Source organism: Lathyrus oleraceus, chromosome 1 (assembly GCF_024323335.1).
Source record: "Lathyrus oleraceus cultivar Zhongwan6 chromosome 1, CAAS_Psat_ZW6_1.0, whole genome shotgun sequence".
NCBI classification, from domain to species: domain Eukaryota; kingdom Viridiplantae; phylum Streptophyta; class Magnoliopsida; order Fabales; family Fabaceae; genus Lathyrus; species Lathyrus oleraceus.
Window position 1 is genome coordinate 429322396 of NC_066579.1, and position 17223 is coordinate 429339618.

The following is a 17223-nucleotide window of genomic DNA, read 5'->3' on the forward strand; positions in this document are numbered from 1 at the left end:
TATTTTTCACTAATCATCTTTTATTTTTCATCATTGAAATCTTTTTCCATTGTCACAACTTTTTCTTCTAGAGATGAAATAAGTTTCTTTTGTGATGATATTGTTTTATATAGAATTTTGCATTCTTCGGAAAATTCATTTATAACACCTTGTGCATCACTATCATAAAGAGAAAAATCTTTAGCAACCTCATTTTCTTCATCATTGGAATGGTGTGAAGCCATTAATGCTAGATTTGCACATTCTTCGCTTTCTGATCCGGATTAAAAACTTATCTCATTATCTTCCCATGCAACATACGCCTTTTTATTCTTAAATTCCTTCTTGCCTTTAAAGCCACCTTTCTTGGAGAGTTTTGGACAATCCGACTTTATATGACCTCGCTTTCCACATTTATAGCATGTGACATCTTGTGTAGATGTGAAAGCCTCCCTTTTCCTGAAAGATTTCTTTCTATTTGCATAGTTAAACGATTTCTCATTTTTATCAAAGAACTTACCGAGTCTTTTAACAAGAAGCATATAATTCTCATCTTCTTCAGGATCACCATTTGTTCGTTCTTCTTTTGAGTCGACTTTTAGAGCGATACCTTTGGACTTTTTCTCTTGATTTTCATGTTGTTCAAGTCTTCCAAGTTCCAATTCGTGTTCTTGAAGCTTTCCGAACAATGATGCGGGTGTCATGGTTGATAGACTCTTCTTCTCGGATATGGCCGTTACTTTCGGTTGTCATTCTCTTTTCAATGATCTAAGTATTTTAAGGTTGAGATCATCATTTGTGAAGGTTTTTTCGAGTGCAATCAAATGATTCGTTAAATGGAAGAATCTCTTATGCAATGCAACAATGGATTCTCAAGGCAACATTCTGAATATTTCATATTCTTGACTCAATGTGTTTAATCTGGATCTTTTAACTTCGGCGGTTCCTTCGTGAGTCTCCACCAAAGTGTCTCATATTTCTTTTGTTGATTTACATTGAGATATGCGGAAGAACTCATCCATATTTAGTGCCCTTTAAAGAATATTAATAGTTTTATTTTCATTAAGTATTCTTTTCTTATCGTCTTCATCATATGAACTTTTAACCTTATGAGTGCCAACACCATTGACCACACTAATTGGATTATGCGGACCATTTTCAAAGGTTTCCCATATACCATCTCCTTATGCTTCTAAATGTGCTTTCATGTGGATTTTCCAAAATTCAAAATATTCTCCAGAAAATAGAGGGGGGTTGCTGCTACTACCACCATCTTTGTAAATCGGGTTTGCACTTGTGGAAGCCATCTTCTGGATCTAAGGCACAAGTTATCAATAACCCGCTCTGATGCCAAATATAAGTTGAGTATGCGCCTAAGAGGGGGGGGGGGGGGGGGTAAATTAGTCTCTTTGAAAACTTTTTCCGGTTTTATGAAAACTTCTTCTTTCTTTTCTGGTTTGGTTATGCAATGAAACGGTAAAGTGTAGAAAGTAAAGAACACCGAGACATATATTGGTTCGCCTCACAATCCGAGAGTACTTCAGTCCCCTTACCACATGTAATAGATTTTATTATTTTTAGATCTTATGGACAAGACAACCTAGTCTTTCTATACAGACTCTAACAATAACACCAAGAACAATCCTCTTGGATTTTTCCCTAAGTCCACTAAGAGAACAATCCTCTCTTAATGATTCTCTTGTTTCCATCAGTCCTGGACAACATGATAACAAGAACAATATGAGTTTTTAAAAGATGGAACAATATATCAATTTATTGATTGATCTTCTCCTTTTAAGAAATCAATTTTCTTTATGACATACAAGTGCTCTAAGAATGGTATGGATGAAACTATATGAATGTATATTGAAAATTCTATGTAGAAAGTCTCACCAAATTTTTTTAATCAAGGACACTTGAGAAAATTTGAAAAGATAAAGAGAAAAATTGTTTGAAATATTAGTGTGAAGGAGGTGTGTTCAAATTCTGAAAATATGTGGTATATATAACCCTTAGACACCTTTCTAAATGGTCATAATTCATGAATGGATGCCATGATTCAAGAACACGATTCAGAAAATGTTTTCATGAAAAAATGCATTTATTTCTGCCACTTGTTCAATGGTAATCGATTACACAATATGGTGTAATCGGTTACACCTAAACCAACGTTAAATTTTTTTGAAAATTTTCACCATGTAATCGATTACCCAAAACATGGTAACCAACTACCATCAAGGAAGAATGACCAAATGCAGTTGAAAATGAATTGTAATGCCAAATGAAAATATTTAAGAGGCCTAAATGAAACATGACATGTATGAATGAAACTCTTGAGCACATGAATGAACATAGAGAGGTTGAGAACTTTATACCTTAATAATTTGATCAATTCAATAGAAATCTTCAAGACATGAAATTCTTTTATAAGTAAAGCTTGACTTGTGCTTGAGTCTTGAACCATTCTTTTTGCGATGCACATTTTCTTGTAGAGCATGTCTTCATCAAAACACTTTGAGAAGCTTGTATTCACAAGTGGTGCTTGGTATTGAAATGGAGGTTATTGGTATTGAGTTGAGACAATATATGGGAATGGATAATATGGCATAAGAGCCATAAGTGCTTGATACCGAGGATAAACATTGGTAATTAAAACATATTTCTCCTTCTTTCTTCTTGGTAAAAATGCTTTGAGGTTTCTTTGACCCTGCCTGATTACTAGCAGTGCTTGAAATCCTTCCCGTTTTTAATCCATTCTCTATATATTCCCCAATTATGAATACGTCTATGAAATCAGATGACATACTTCCCACCATCTTTTCAAAATACATCCATTGGAGTGTACTCATGAAAATGTCCACGAGTTCAGAGTCCGATAAAGGAGGTCGAACACGGACCGCCATTTCTCTCCAATGTTGGGCGTACTCTTTGAAAGTCTAATTACTTATTTGGGCTTGATTATGGAGTTGCAATCTGGTTGGAGCCATATCAAGGTTATACTTGTGTTACTTCAGAAAAGCATCAGAGAGATATTTCCAAGACCGAATATTTCTATGTTCTAACCCCATGTACCAATCTATAGAAGCTCCAAACAAATTGTCTTCGAAGCAATGAATTAGTAGAGTGTCGTTGTCGATGTAAGAAGCCATATTTCTGCAATACATTATTATGTGGCTCATCGGGCAGCTCAATCGTTTGTACTTATGCAGGCCAAAAACCTTGAACTTTTGAGGTAATACAACATTAGGTACCATACACGGTTCTTTAGCTTCCATACCATAAGTAGAGAGCCCTTCAATGGTCTTAATTTGTTCGTTCAACAATTGGTAATCAACAATAGGCTTGTTCAAATTTGTACTGGGGAAATTATGACTACCATACTGAGGACCTTGAGGAGTAACAAACTGAGGAAGACCTTGAGGAGGATACATCATACCAGGATTAGCAATATGTGTCCCAGATTGATAGCTTAAGCATATTGTGCCCCAGGGTGAACATATGGAGCATAGGGGGCCTCAGAATGAACATATTGAGGAGCATAATTGGAATAGGGTTCCTCAAGGTGAATATGTGGCATCCCATGATTAACAGGTTAAATTCCTTGATAAGGATATTGCATACCAGATTGAACGCTTGGTGGAGGAATCTACACGTTGATATGAGGACGCTTATACTCGTTCTCTATTTAGGCATGTACTTCAACAGCCACAAGCATAGAATTCTGATGAGACTGGTCTTAAGTAACTTCATTGGTATCAACATCAATAACATGAGGAGAGAAATGAGGAGGCATTCCCCAAGGATGAATGGTAGCATTCCCATTAACCGGAGGCAAATGCACTGGTTGATAAGGAACAAAAGATCCACCATTAGCAATTTGAGGAGTGAATTTTTGTGGCATCCCCCAAGGATAGAAAACATCATGTCCACTAGGCCCAGGGAGAGAGCCTGAATACTTGGGTATTGGCTGAACAACCATTTCAGTTTCAGTTGGAGTCCCAGCAGCAGTTATAGCATTGTCTTTCTGGGTGCGAAAGAGTTCCATAAGTATATCCATCTTCCCTTGGAATTGGTCCAAGCTCTCCTTGTAGGTGACTGTCATACCTCGATTTTGGTCCTGAATTTCTTTCATTTTTCTTTTTTTTTACTTGGGTGCTTGGCCTAAAGTTCATTTGCATTCATTCATTCCCAAATCCATATTTTGTGATAAACATTGGTTATTATCTAGCTTTTTGATCATGGTGCTTTTGATTATAAAATGGATTTTAATCATTTGACTTTTTAATTTTTCAATTTGATTTTAATTTCGAATTAAGTTTAATTCCAAATTTCAATCTAATTTTAATTGTTACTTTTACTAATGATTCAAACTCTAATTGGTTTTAATTTTCAAATAGATGTTAGAATTGATATCAAAAGTAATTTTAACAAATTATGGATTAATTTGATTTTAATTGGGTTTTTTACTGATTTTTTATTATTATTTAAATTGATATTTAAATTAGTCTTGGATTATTTCGAAAAATCCATTTTATAACCGTAGTTCATCCCAAATCAAAATAGCACATACACACATTTCATAACATTCAATAATATTTAGCTTTCAAGCATTTCCAAACTCATTTTCATACACATATTTTCATGTCTAATTACATTCGATTACCATTGCATATCCATTTCCATTTCCGAATTCGTTACACAACCATCACAACATTTCCATAAGTTACAAAGTCATGTTCCAAATTACATTTCACAGTATTTTCTTACAAGTTCATAATATTACATGAATCCTACAAGTACAATCCTGAACAATCACAATTACAGGGATCTAATAGAAAAACATACACATAGCTTCATAAGGCTATCAAAATGTGTGAGCAAGCTTTATTTTCAACTGATCTGGTTGTTACCTCGTTAGGAAACTTCCAACAGGCCTATGTATACTCAACAAAATCTGGAGATTGTTTTGCTTTTCTCTCAAACTATGATTCCAAATCTTCTGCTAGAGTGCTTTTCAACAATATGCACTATAATTTACCTCCAAGGTCGTGTTCAACCGGTCCGTGTACATGTTACCCTGGCACCTGAGTTTCTTGAAGGAAAGGGAGGTCCACAGTTTTCCTCTTGGGAGGCAAGGTTGTGTAATGAATTTGAGATCATCTCCGCACCAGATGATCATTGCACCACATCTGCCGGCTGTTACGGAAAAACCTAGCAAACAAATTGATGAACAAATGTAGAATCGCCAAACCAGTAGGAACTTGAGAAATCACAAACCAGTAGGAACTTACCTCATCCTTGACATATTGGAAAGTTTGATTACTCGGTTCTTGATCCTGCTGCTGGCCAAGGCTTGTCAAACAGTTTGCGATTGCCTTGATGATCTTGGTTAGGCCAATTTTCTGTAGGCCAAACTATGTGGTTATGACTTTGGATGCAGTTTGCTTTGTACAAGCCTCCATCCTAGAAACTTCCTGCCCAAAACAGATCATACATCAAATGGTCATGCACAAATATAAATGACAAACCAAGCCAAAGTGTAATAATCTACAATTCAAATTCTAACAGCCTTACATCAAGCCAAGAATGCAACATTACCACGTAATTCATTTTATATTACACAGTTACCTATAGAGAGAACTTTGAAGGCTTTGATATTATTGCATTGTGGATGTGGAAAAGCGCAGAACAACAATTCAAGAATAATAAGCTCATGATGAGGAGTTTGTTGAAGTCTGCTGGAGAAAACTGCTAGTATCTTCCGACCAAAGCTCATTATCGTTGGTGCTAATGCTCACCCCTGAGACATTGATTATCCCCGCTTAAGAAAAATTGTAGGTAGCATAGGTGCCTTCCTTATGATGGATATGGCTCACATAAGCGGACTCGTTGCTGCATATGTGCTTGCCGACATCTTTGAGTTTTGTGACATTGTGACCACCACAACCTGCAGTCACCGCATCAGTTGTTGATAAGCAGAAAGAACTTTGGTCAATAAAGTTATTAGAGAGCAAACAAATTCAATTGATGAAATGAGAAGGATATTGAAGAGTCTGAATCATTATGAAGCCCTTGGATTTAACCGCCACAAAAAGATCGACGCAGCAGTGTTGAAAAAAGGAATACCGGAAAAAGGCTATGCTCGTGCATCCTGATAAAATATGGGCAGTTCCATGTCAAGCGAGTCATTTAGGAAGCTTCAATGTGCATACGAGGTTCTTGCTGACTCTGTGAAGAAGAGAGATTATGATGAACAATTAAGAAAAGAAGAATCCATGGCTAAAAGTGTCTGCCAGAAATCCCACAGTAGTTCACGTCATGATAATACTGAATATCGTTCCGAAGAATCCAGACGGATACAGTGCACAAAGTGTGGTAATTCACACGTTTGGGTGTGCACCAACAGGAGTAAAACCAAAGTCACTCATGAACGCTCCAAGTTTCACTGCAGTAAGAAATTCGAATTAGTCAAAGCGTTAAAATTCCAGAAAATTCCCAAATTGGAATAGAAACAAAATTCAAAGAGAAAGTTTGAGCTCAGATTACCTGTTCCAAATCTAGCATCAAAGAGGCCAATCCAATTTCTGAGCACCGAAGGGACTTCGCAGAGTTACTCCTTTGAACACCAAATACACCATTGAAACCCTAATTCGTGAGAGATAAATAGTGAGAAAAAGCGAATCAGAGGGGGGACGAAAAAATTTTAACGGCGAAGAGGTTTCAAAGACAAAGACCCTAAATCCCAGAAATCAAAGTAAAAGGCCAGTATTGGAAGAGAGGAGATAGTTTCAAGCTAACCTGATTCATTGTCGTCGTCAAAGGTGAGATTCCCGCTTGACTTCTCTCTTTAAAACCATGGGTTTGCACTCTCTCTGGTTAACGAGGTTGAGCGATGGGTAAGCGAAGGGTAAGCGAAGGGTAAGCGTTGGAGAGACGAGAGAGAGAGGTTGAGAGCGTTGGAGAGACGAGAGAGAGACGTTGAGAGACGTGGAGAGCGAGTCTGAAGCGAGGAAGAGCGATTTTTTTTTTGTGAAGTAGAGTGAGAGACAACGAGGACGATGAAGTCTGTTACTTTTCTTTTTTCATTTTTTTTCTAATTTATTTTAGATAGAATAAGTCATTTTTTTAAAAACTATTAAAATTCATTTAATTTTCCTAGGTATTAGTTAATAAATGTTTTTTTATATTTTCAATTTATACCCCATTGAAAAACCCAACAGCCAAGCGGCTGGGTTTGGTTTTTGTTCATTTTCCTGGTAGTCCAACAGATTTTTTTTATCTTAGCTTTTATTCTAATGTCTAATATATCTTGATTTATATATCTAAAATAGCATTAAGATAATAACTAATGATAAATGGCCTAGTGGAGAGAGGGTAGTTTCATAATCTTAAGTGGAGAGGGTTTAATACTCATATGTAGCATTTTTTTTCCTTTAGCATTTTATTTCTTTTAACATTTTTTATGTTTATGTTTTATTATACTCATGGTTTCATTATTATTTAATAACACAAATCTGTTTTTTTATTAATTTCCTCATTCATTCAGAACCATTTTAAAACTATTAAAATCATATTTCTCGATTCAATGTCGAGCCCATTTTCATACCCTTGTAAGTCGATTGCTTTTAAGCATCGCCATCAACCTCACATAGCTTACTCTTGGGCTTTCTTACAATGAGTCGGTTCTCTTGCACTTACACTCATGCATTACATTATTTGTTGTTTGGGCCCGATTTAATTATTTCATGATTTTTTAATCCCCATTTGACAAAATGTACCCCACTCCCCCGATGTGTAATAATCTTGTACTGTTTTATTTCTTTATTGCTTGACTGTGTAGTTAGCTACTAACACAAGAATAAAACCAACAATTTCAAAAAATATAAAAATATGACTCGATCCAACGTCGAGTATTTTCTCAATAAACAAATCAAGTCATTTCTCCCTCCCGTTCTATTCCATTTCTTCCAAACTTTCATCAAATGCTTGATCCAACGTCAAGCTATTTTTCATAATCAAAAACTCAAAAAATATTAATTCCTATCTAAACACTTTTCAATAAAGATGGAAGTGGAACGTGGTGTATACCGCGCACTCCTGAGACTAGGATTCGAGATGTATATCTCGCCAATCCTAGCTCTCGCCATCATCTAAATTTATCCACTTTGCTCTCTCAAACACTCATTCAATTTCTCTTAAACTACCATCAACACTTGATCTAGGGTCAAGTCATTTTCACAACAAAAACCAAAATACCTAATTCTTACTGAACACTTTTTCAATAAAGGTGGAAATGGAACATGGTGTATACCATGCACTCCTGAGGTTAAGATTCGAGACGTATGCCTCGCCAATCTTAACTCTCGCCATCGTCTAAAATTGTCAATGTGGTTTCGTCAAACCCTTTCTCAATCAAATCTAAGATACCTAAATCTTATTTAACACTTTTTCAATAAAGGTGGAAATGGAACATGGTGTATACCATGCACTCCTGAGGTTAAGATTCGAGACGTATGCCTCGCCAATCTTAACCCTCGCCATTGTCTAAAATTGTCAATGCGGTTTCTTCAAACCATTTCTCAATCAAATTCCAAAAAATACTTAATTCCTATCTTAACTTCTTTTCAATAAAGATGGAAATGGAACATGGTGTATACCGTGCACTCCTGAGGCTAGGATTCGAGATGTATATCTCGCTCATCCAAGTTCTCGCCATCACTCAAAATACATCCAACCGATCAAACTTTTTCTCGCCGCCGTGCGATTAATCAAAAACCTCTTTCATAAATGAAAGATATATTGTCTTAAGTGATACAAAACAATGTTTCGGCCACGATTGTTGAGTAGAGATAAATGACGCTTTTCCGAATGTAGATCTATAAATCCGTTCGATGTGTGGTATGCGTCCACTCCTCATCTGTTTTGGGTAAAACGATGTTTTCGTCGATTAATACAATATAGCTTTCGCTAAAATCGGCCAACAAACAAACATTTTTCTACCCAGAACTACGTAAGCCTTGATTTCTCTTTTGAGATACGTAGGAGCAGGATTTTTAAATCTTGTCAGGCCCACTAATAAAAAACTTAGGTTTAGTCCTTTGTCAAAATTCCAAAAACATTCTCTTCTCATCCTTTCTTTCTTTCCCACCTAATAAATCGAAAAGCCTAATATTTTAACTAACACTAACGCACACAACTGACCTAATGGTTCCCGTTGAGTACAACGGACGTAAGGGGTGCTAATACCTTCCCCTTGCGTAATCGACTCCCGAACCCTGATATTGGTTGCGATGACCATATCTTATCCTTTCTTTTGTCTTGGGTTTTATCGATATTTCCCCTTTCCTTCTTAGGAATAAATAAAGTTCGGTGGCGACTCTATTCAATCCATCATTGCGAGCGTGCGATCGCGCTTCGCTTTGTAGTCGTATCCCCATTTTTTCGAGGTGCGACAGTGACATTCTCTTGCTCAATTTCTGCCATGATCTTCTGATGTTTGGCTCGTGTAAGATACCTTCAACAAAGAATCATCGTATCTTTTGGACGGTGGAAGAGGGATGGTATGAGAATTTTGTATTTTTTGAATGAAATGCGTGAATGTATGAATGCATGCAAAAAATATATTTAAATTTTCCAGGGAATCATGGGATTGTCAATTGCATATAAGTAGATATAAAATTGCAGAAAATAAGACAAAAGATAAAACCAGTAATGGAAAATACTCGTTTTATTCATTGGGGAAGAATAAGGGGTACATTTATTACAACTCAGGGATTTGCTCTGTGAGATACAATAAGATCAACTTTAAATATCTCAAATACAACCTTACAAACAACAACAAAATGAAAGACAATCCTAGGAGTATTGTGTGGAAATATGTCAGCATGAGCTTCTTTCAACATTCCCGAGAGGTCTTCAATTGCATGGTCAACAAACTTAGCCAAGCGTGCATATCTTTCCCTCCAACATTGAGCATCATTAAGGAGGTTATGCAATAAAGTGAGGTTAGGTCCATGTGAGAAGCTTTGTAGAAATACTTCTTTCTGGTCAAGGAGAACTTCAAGGTGACGACAATATCATTCCCATTGAGAGGCTTATTTTCTAAGTCAATTAACTATTTCATGACTCTGATATGCTTACCCTTTTAACTCTCTAATTTCTTCAAAAATCTTTTCGAGATCACATTGACATTGGGAGAGAGAAACCTCAAGCTTTTCAACATTTCTTTGCTCTTTCTTCAACTGTCCTTTGCTATCTTTCAACTTGTCTTGAAGTTCCTTGAGTTAGGCTTCATAGATCTCCTCCATCTCTTTGCAAGATTTTAGAGTTTTGTTCAAAACAGTCACCACTTTTCTAGCATGATAACGGGTCTCTTCAAGTTGATTCTTCTTTGTAGAGAACCCAACATAAGTTCCCTTAAGAGCTTCGTAAACCTTTCTTCGCTTGTCCCTTAAGAGCATACCCTCCCTCTTTTGGTTGAGATTGATCTCTAAGTCTTCCATTTCTTAAGTGAGTCTACCAAGATTGGATCGTAAATATGCATTCTCCTTTTCCAACAACTTAATAGTGTCCGTAAGCTTGTCTACTTATAATATAGGAACAACATAAGGTCTTGGAGGCTCGAGGCTCATGGAAGGTTCCCAAGGCTATGGAAGCTGAAAAACTTTAACACTTACGTTGACCCAATCGGTGTAAGGTTCCAAAGCAATGCAGTTCTGCTTTCCAAGTTCCTTTTTCCCTATGAGGTGGACTTTTCCCCATGCACGACATATCCGTCTCAGCAACTCATGATCATCAACCCCTTCAGCTAACACAAACTCTTCCAACAGTCTGTCTTCAGGTTTGTCCTTCAATGGGTAACCAAGTTGATGCAATTAAAGAACATGATTATAGGTAATCCCTCCATTTGTACTAACGAGAGGTACATTATGAAAGTCACAACAACTAAATACGAGCTTTATCCCATCATAGTCACAATTGTACTATAATATGTCCTCTGCATTTAGAGACATCAACCTTTGAGACCATTTCAGAGCTCCCACATTATCAGCAAAAGGTTATTTCCTTGGTAATTGGGTCAAGAGACACTTATAAAGTAAAGGAATACATAAGTTTATCACTCCACCCTTCTTCTTGTTTCTCCAATGGAAGGCGAAATAGACATCGACCAGAAGTGTGGGAACATGATTTATAGATAGGAAGATGTTGACAACATCCTTATTAACGAAGCCTTCAACATTCAGAAATAGTACCGACCCATAGATGAGAAAAGGAAATATGGCATATAAAGCATCCCAACTTCCACTATCAGCAAGTGTGGTAGCCTTCTAAATCAGAAACTTCGAGAGAAAACCTCTAGTGTTGCCTTTGGTACGGATGTTAGATTCAACCACTTCCTTTTTGAGATGGAGAGCTTGAGCTATCAGTGCATACTTTGGACAATCATCCAAGCTTATGTATGGAACTTGATCTTTGATCAGAATGCGCCAGATATGATCAAACTCTTCCAAAGTGGGATCCAATAGGAAATTTTGGAATATGAAACAGTGCAGAGTAGGATCATAGAAGTGTGCAAATGTGAGGATCAAGCCAGTATCCTCCTTGGTAGGTATAATACTCAACAAGTTGCCATAAGTCTTCTTGAAAGTATCTTTGTGACCATCAACCAAGTGAGCTCCAAGTTTCCTTAACTCATCTAGCTTAGGGTCCTTGAGTTTGCACTGAAAAATGTTTTTTATATTAGATTTTTCTATAATTGAATGCTCTACTATGATTAGATGACTGTGGATTCCCTAAAATTTATGCACATGCTAAAATGATTTTTATGTGGACTAAATGCAAACATGTATGCAACATCCATTGATTCAAAGGTTTGACATATTTTAGATAATATATACATACTTCTCGATGTAGATTCAAAGGTCCGACGTATTCATGATAATCAAAGAATGTAGAGTCTTGGGTTTCCTGCAAACCCATATCCCCTCACAGGTAGGTACTATTCTTCAAAGAAGAGGGTTTCTAAAAAGGTCCCTAGAGTCATGAACCCATTTTGAGATACCACTGTCTAAAACGAATGACTCGTAAAATAGTGATGCTCCCAAAATGATCTACTCTAGGCGTGATGTATTGTGTTAACCATGATCGAGACATAACATCAAGGAGGTCAACACGACTCTACCACTTACTATCTTATGTGTATACTCAAGCTCATCTATAGAGCTTTTATCTCATGTAACATCACAGAGTCCAACCCACAATAACCAATATAACAAATATCCAAAATATGATGAATATATAAAGCAATAAAGATGCGGTAAATTAAATAAAGATAAAGCAAGTAAAACAATAAAGATAAACACCCAAACATGCAAAGAAAATAAGCAAAACTAGGTTTGACTTACTTATGGATTCCCTAGCAGAGTCGCTAGCTGTCGTGCCGCGACAAATAGTTGAGTGCATCACACGCTCGAAATACAACAAAGTCTCCATTGAATTTCATTTATTCTAAAATAAAGGGAAAATATCAATAAAACCCGAGGGAGAGGAAAAAGGGTAAGGAAGTCGGTTATACAAGGGGAAGATATTCGCATCCCTCATATCTATTGTACTCAACGGGAACCATTTTGAATGTTCTTTGCACGAATGAGTGTTATTATCTAAATGTTACTTGTGATTGATTTAAATAAAGAGGAAAATAAGTTTTTAATTAATGTACTCTCCAAGGATTCAAACTCTCGTACCTACATATTCTCATAGTGCAATGAGAAAATCAAAGCTCTGTAGTTCGTGGTAAAAAACTACGTATTTGTTGGTTGTTTTTAAGGAATAATTATAATCGTATCCTAGAAATATGTTGATGTTATCTAATTCTGATCCTCGTTCGGATGCTCTAAGCTTATAGTCTAACTGCTAAGGAACGATTTATAACAGATCTTTTATGAAAAGAAATAAATTTGTTTTGAAAAGGTTTGTGAATAAGTTGAATTGAGAAAGAGTTTGTGGATGAGTTGGAAAAGATTTATGAATTGGTGAAGGTGTTGCGAAGATGTTATTTGGACCAAAAGTATGTTGTTTGAACCCATAAAGTGGTGTATCTGAACCAAAGAGTATGGCATTTAACCAATAAATGGTGATTAGCCAATTCATAATTATAGGGTTTTGCCTAAATATGGGCATCAACACCTACAAGAAATAGGGGTTGCCTAAGCATTGGCTTTAATAGGGCAAACATGCAAAAGGTGGCTTGCCTAAGCATTGGGTCTGACAAGGCAGACATGCAAGAGATGAGGGTTTGCCTAAGCACTAGGACTGACAATGAAAACATGCATAAGAAGGGTTTGTCTAAGCATTGAGTTTGATAAGACAAACATGCATAAAATGAGGGTTTGCCTAAGCACTGGGTATAACAAAGCAAACATGCATGAGAAGGGTTTGTCTAAGCATTGGGTTTGACAAGACAAACATGCATGAAAAGGGTTTGTCTACGCATTGGGTCCGACAAGACAAACATGCATGAAAAGAGGTTGTTTAGGCACCAGGTATGAAAAGACAAACATAAAAGAAAAAGAGATCTTCCTAAGCTTGAGTCTCACAAGGATGACCTGCATGAGAATGAAGGGTTCGCCTAAGCCCGAGTCTCACAAGGAGAACATGTGCGAAAATGGTTTTAACCATGAGAAGGGGATTAACCCAAAGATAAGGTTATGGTTCAGAGATGGGTGTTTAACCATGAGAAGGTGATTAACCCATGAAAGAAGTGATTAACCAAGAGAAGGTGATTAATCTTAAGAGTTGTATGACTGTCCAAAGAGTTTTGTGTTTTAGTCCAAAGAGAAAGGTGTTGTGGATGTTGATTGTTAAAGTGTTGGTATGAGGATGGAAGTTGAGAAGTGTTTTGACTTGAATTGTACTAAAGTCTATGAATGGAGACGAATACTTTAAGTAATTGAGGCTTACATCCGGTATTCAAAGATATTCAAAACAAGTGTAAGAATGATCCCTCTCATTCATCTCCATTGCTTAAGACTCGTGGCATACAATTCATATCATAATCAACAGGTGTTTGAAGTTTTTGGAAGTTTTTCAAAAGGAATATGCTAAGAGTCAATACAACAAGCACATGACATTACGAAGACAAAACAATATCATTTAGATTTTGGATTTAATCATGCTAAGCCCTAATTTCTAATTAATCACTAAAATAAATCTAATAATTAACGAATTAAGTCCTAACCTAATTAAATCATAATCTAAAGAATCATTTGTTTTTAAACTGCACTAAAAAATGTATTTTTTTAATATGTATTTCATGTGTTGAAAAAATTTTAAAAGAAAAAAAACATAATAGTTAAATAATTATTCACTCTCTTTTCAGAGGGTATGTTTGACGAAATGGTGTTTGAATGGCAATTGGGACGCTAGGCTCAGAATCCTAAAGGCCCAAGCCATTTCCCTTGTTTGAGTTCAGGAGGTGGGAGGTGTGTTAGCAAGAAAGTGTATCAGATAGCAAAGCCTTTTAGGCTTGGAGTTGAAGCCCAATGCATGGGGAAAATGGGTGAAAGGTCTCAGACTTCACTCATTTCATTTTCATTTCAAGCAAATGCTCATATCCTCTTCTACATGTCCCTTCACTGGAAATTGCTCCACTGCGTCGGAGGCGACTGAGCAACCCAAAAACGGCCAAAACCCCCCACAATTGATTCGTTTTAACCTCCTATATGCACCTCTTACCCTCAACTCAACTCAATTCCACTAAACCCTTCATTTCAAACATAAAACACCAAAAACCCTATAATACACAAACTAAAATTAAACACAGTGTGATGGGAATCAAAACATGAAACCTCTAGGCTTTGATTACCCTCTATAACGTCTACATACCGGTAACAATTTGGAGCAAAACAAGGGAGAAATGAATATCCTACCTATATAACAGAGGCACGTCCTGGGAATTTTTGAAATTGTTGAAGATGAGAAGACCAGATATACTAACAGGTAAACACTTCGAATCCATTGCTTCTTATTTTGATTTCTTATTCATATTCTTTTTCTTCTTTTATGAATTGTTATGTGCGGTTGTTGTTGTTGAGTGAAAAGTGTAGAGAGGCAAGGCTTATCTCAATTGAACCAAAACTTCAAGGTGAATTTTTGCTCAACAATGGTGATTTGAGTTTTGAGTATGGATGTGAGGCTGTGAGAAGAGAGAATGAAGAGAGTTTGCATAGTGAGAGTGATGGTGAATTTTGATGAGAGTGAATTGTTGTTGTTGAAGATGATTGAGGAGAGTGTAGTTTATATAAAGGGGATGAAAATCGAATATGGAAGGAGATTCATAACTATTTTAGGTAACTTTAGGGTAAAGGAAGTTATAGTTAGGTTAGTTGTTAAATTTAGTTAGTTTCATTAGCAAATTAGTTAGGTTAACTAACATAGTTAGTTTGACAGTTAGTTGGAAATTGGATGGGAATTGAGTTAGAAATTTTGGACTTAGTTATAATTTCATTAGTGGAACTGTTATGTTAGTTGGGGAGGGATCAATTAGTTATGTTAGTTGATGTTATGCTAATTGAATTAGTATTTTAGTTAGTTGGTGTTTGTTAGGATTTAACTGAACTGATAAATAAAAGAGTTAGGGTACTATTAGTTAATGTTTGACAGTTAGAAATGTGATAGTTAATAAGATTAACTTGTTAAGCTATTTTTTTGAATTGTTAGTGAATGTTTGAATTATTATGTTAGTAAGAGTTATCTACTAGGTTAGTTATTGGAAGCTACAAGTTAATTTGCAACTAACTTTGATGGTAAGTTAGTTAGCTTATGTGTTAACTAAACTGACAGTTAGGGGTTGGTTTAATTGGTTAGGGCAATTGGATTGGTTTAGCTGCTAACTGATTTGGTTAGTTATCTTAATAGTTAAAGTTAAGGCACTGTGATGACTTTGGACGTGTGATGAACTTTGGTGTAGTGATTTATGTGAATGAATTGGTCTTTGATATGATGATTCATAACATATTGGTTGGATTGATATCATGATGCTTTTGTTTTAAAGTGGATGATGCTTATAGTCTATATTAGGCCATGATGCATGGGCTGTAATGATATGTTTATATTAAGATATGGTTGTATGCTTTATCCAAACTATTATGTACGTGTATGTGTACTAAGTTGTTGATGTGTATGGTTGTTTTGATGTATGGTATGACTTTAGGATGCATTGCATTTGGGTTATTGTAACTATGAGGTGGATGATTTAATGTATGTTATGATGATATGTGTGTTGTGGAATTATTTTCTTGTGTTGCTGCAATGGTGATGGATTTACAAGCTTGGTAACATGGAATTGTCATGGTATACTTGTGTATGCGTATGGGTTGAGTTGTGTAGTTTTAAATGCTTGGTTTGGTTTTGAATTTGGGCATTGAATGTATGGCTTAGTCTGATGTGAATGAAATGTATGGCTTGCAATGTGTAGGTGATGTTTTATGCAGGACTGTTTTAATGTTGATGCTTGTTCTTGTTTGAAACATGCAGGTTTGGGCATACATGGAGTCTTGGTCATGAAGTGGTTTTGGCATGGGATTATCAAAGTTGGCATGACATCAAGAACATTATGAGGATCACGTGATGAATCAATGAGGATAAAGACAAAAGTAGGCTTAGGATTAGTTTGACCAAAAGTCAACAATCGACCGAAAGCCAACCATGGGTCAAAAATGTTTATTTTACGTAATTTGTAACTTTGGTTTTTTTCAAGTATTTTTGATGTTGTAATGAGATTTTGTCTTTTGAATGTAATGTGTGACTTGTTTTCTAAGATAAGTATATTTTCATTCCAATTTACAAATTTGCAATCCTTTGATTTAAATCCTTGAATGTAAATTGTTATGTCTTAAATCCATAGAACATAAGTTAACCAATGAATCAAGTAAGACGTTATGAAGAAAACAATCAACAAAAAGTCAACCTTCAGTTGTTGACCAAAGTCAAACTTGCAGATGACTTTCAAATTCATTTGTCCATGATGTAATCCAACATAATCAAAAATTCTAAACCAATATTAGGTATCCCCAAAGACTTAATCCAAGATAAATGAACATCCCAATTCAAGTGTAGTACAATGATACCATAAGCTTGATTCACAAGTGCACCATAAAAACCCTAGCCCATGAAGATGAACTACCTCTTTGTCATAATTTAATTCTTTGTATGATAGATAACAAGAACATTTTGAATCAATGATGT

At 35.9% G+C, this 17223-nt stretch overlaps 1 long non-coding RNA gene across 1 annotated transcript; it reads left to right on the forward strand.

Moving 5' to 3' along the window:
* The first annotated feature begins 14425 nt into the window (after positions 1-14425).
* LOC127079599 (uncharacterized) lies at positions 14426-16846 on the forward strand. The gene is made up of 2 exons (XR_007787942.1): positions 14426-14976; positions 16513-16846. It is a non-coding gene; the product is annotated as an uncharacterized LOC127079599 (long non-coding RNA).
* Positions 16847-17223: the final 377 nt, after the last annotated feature.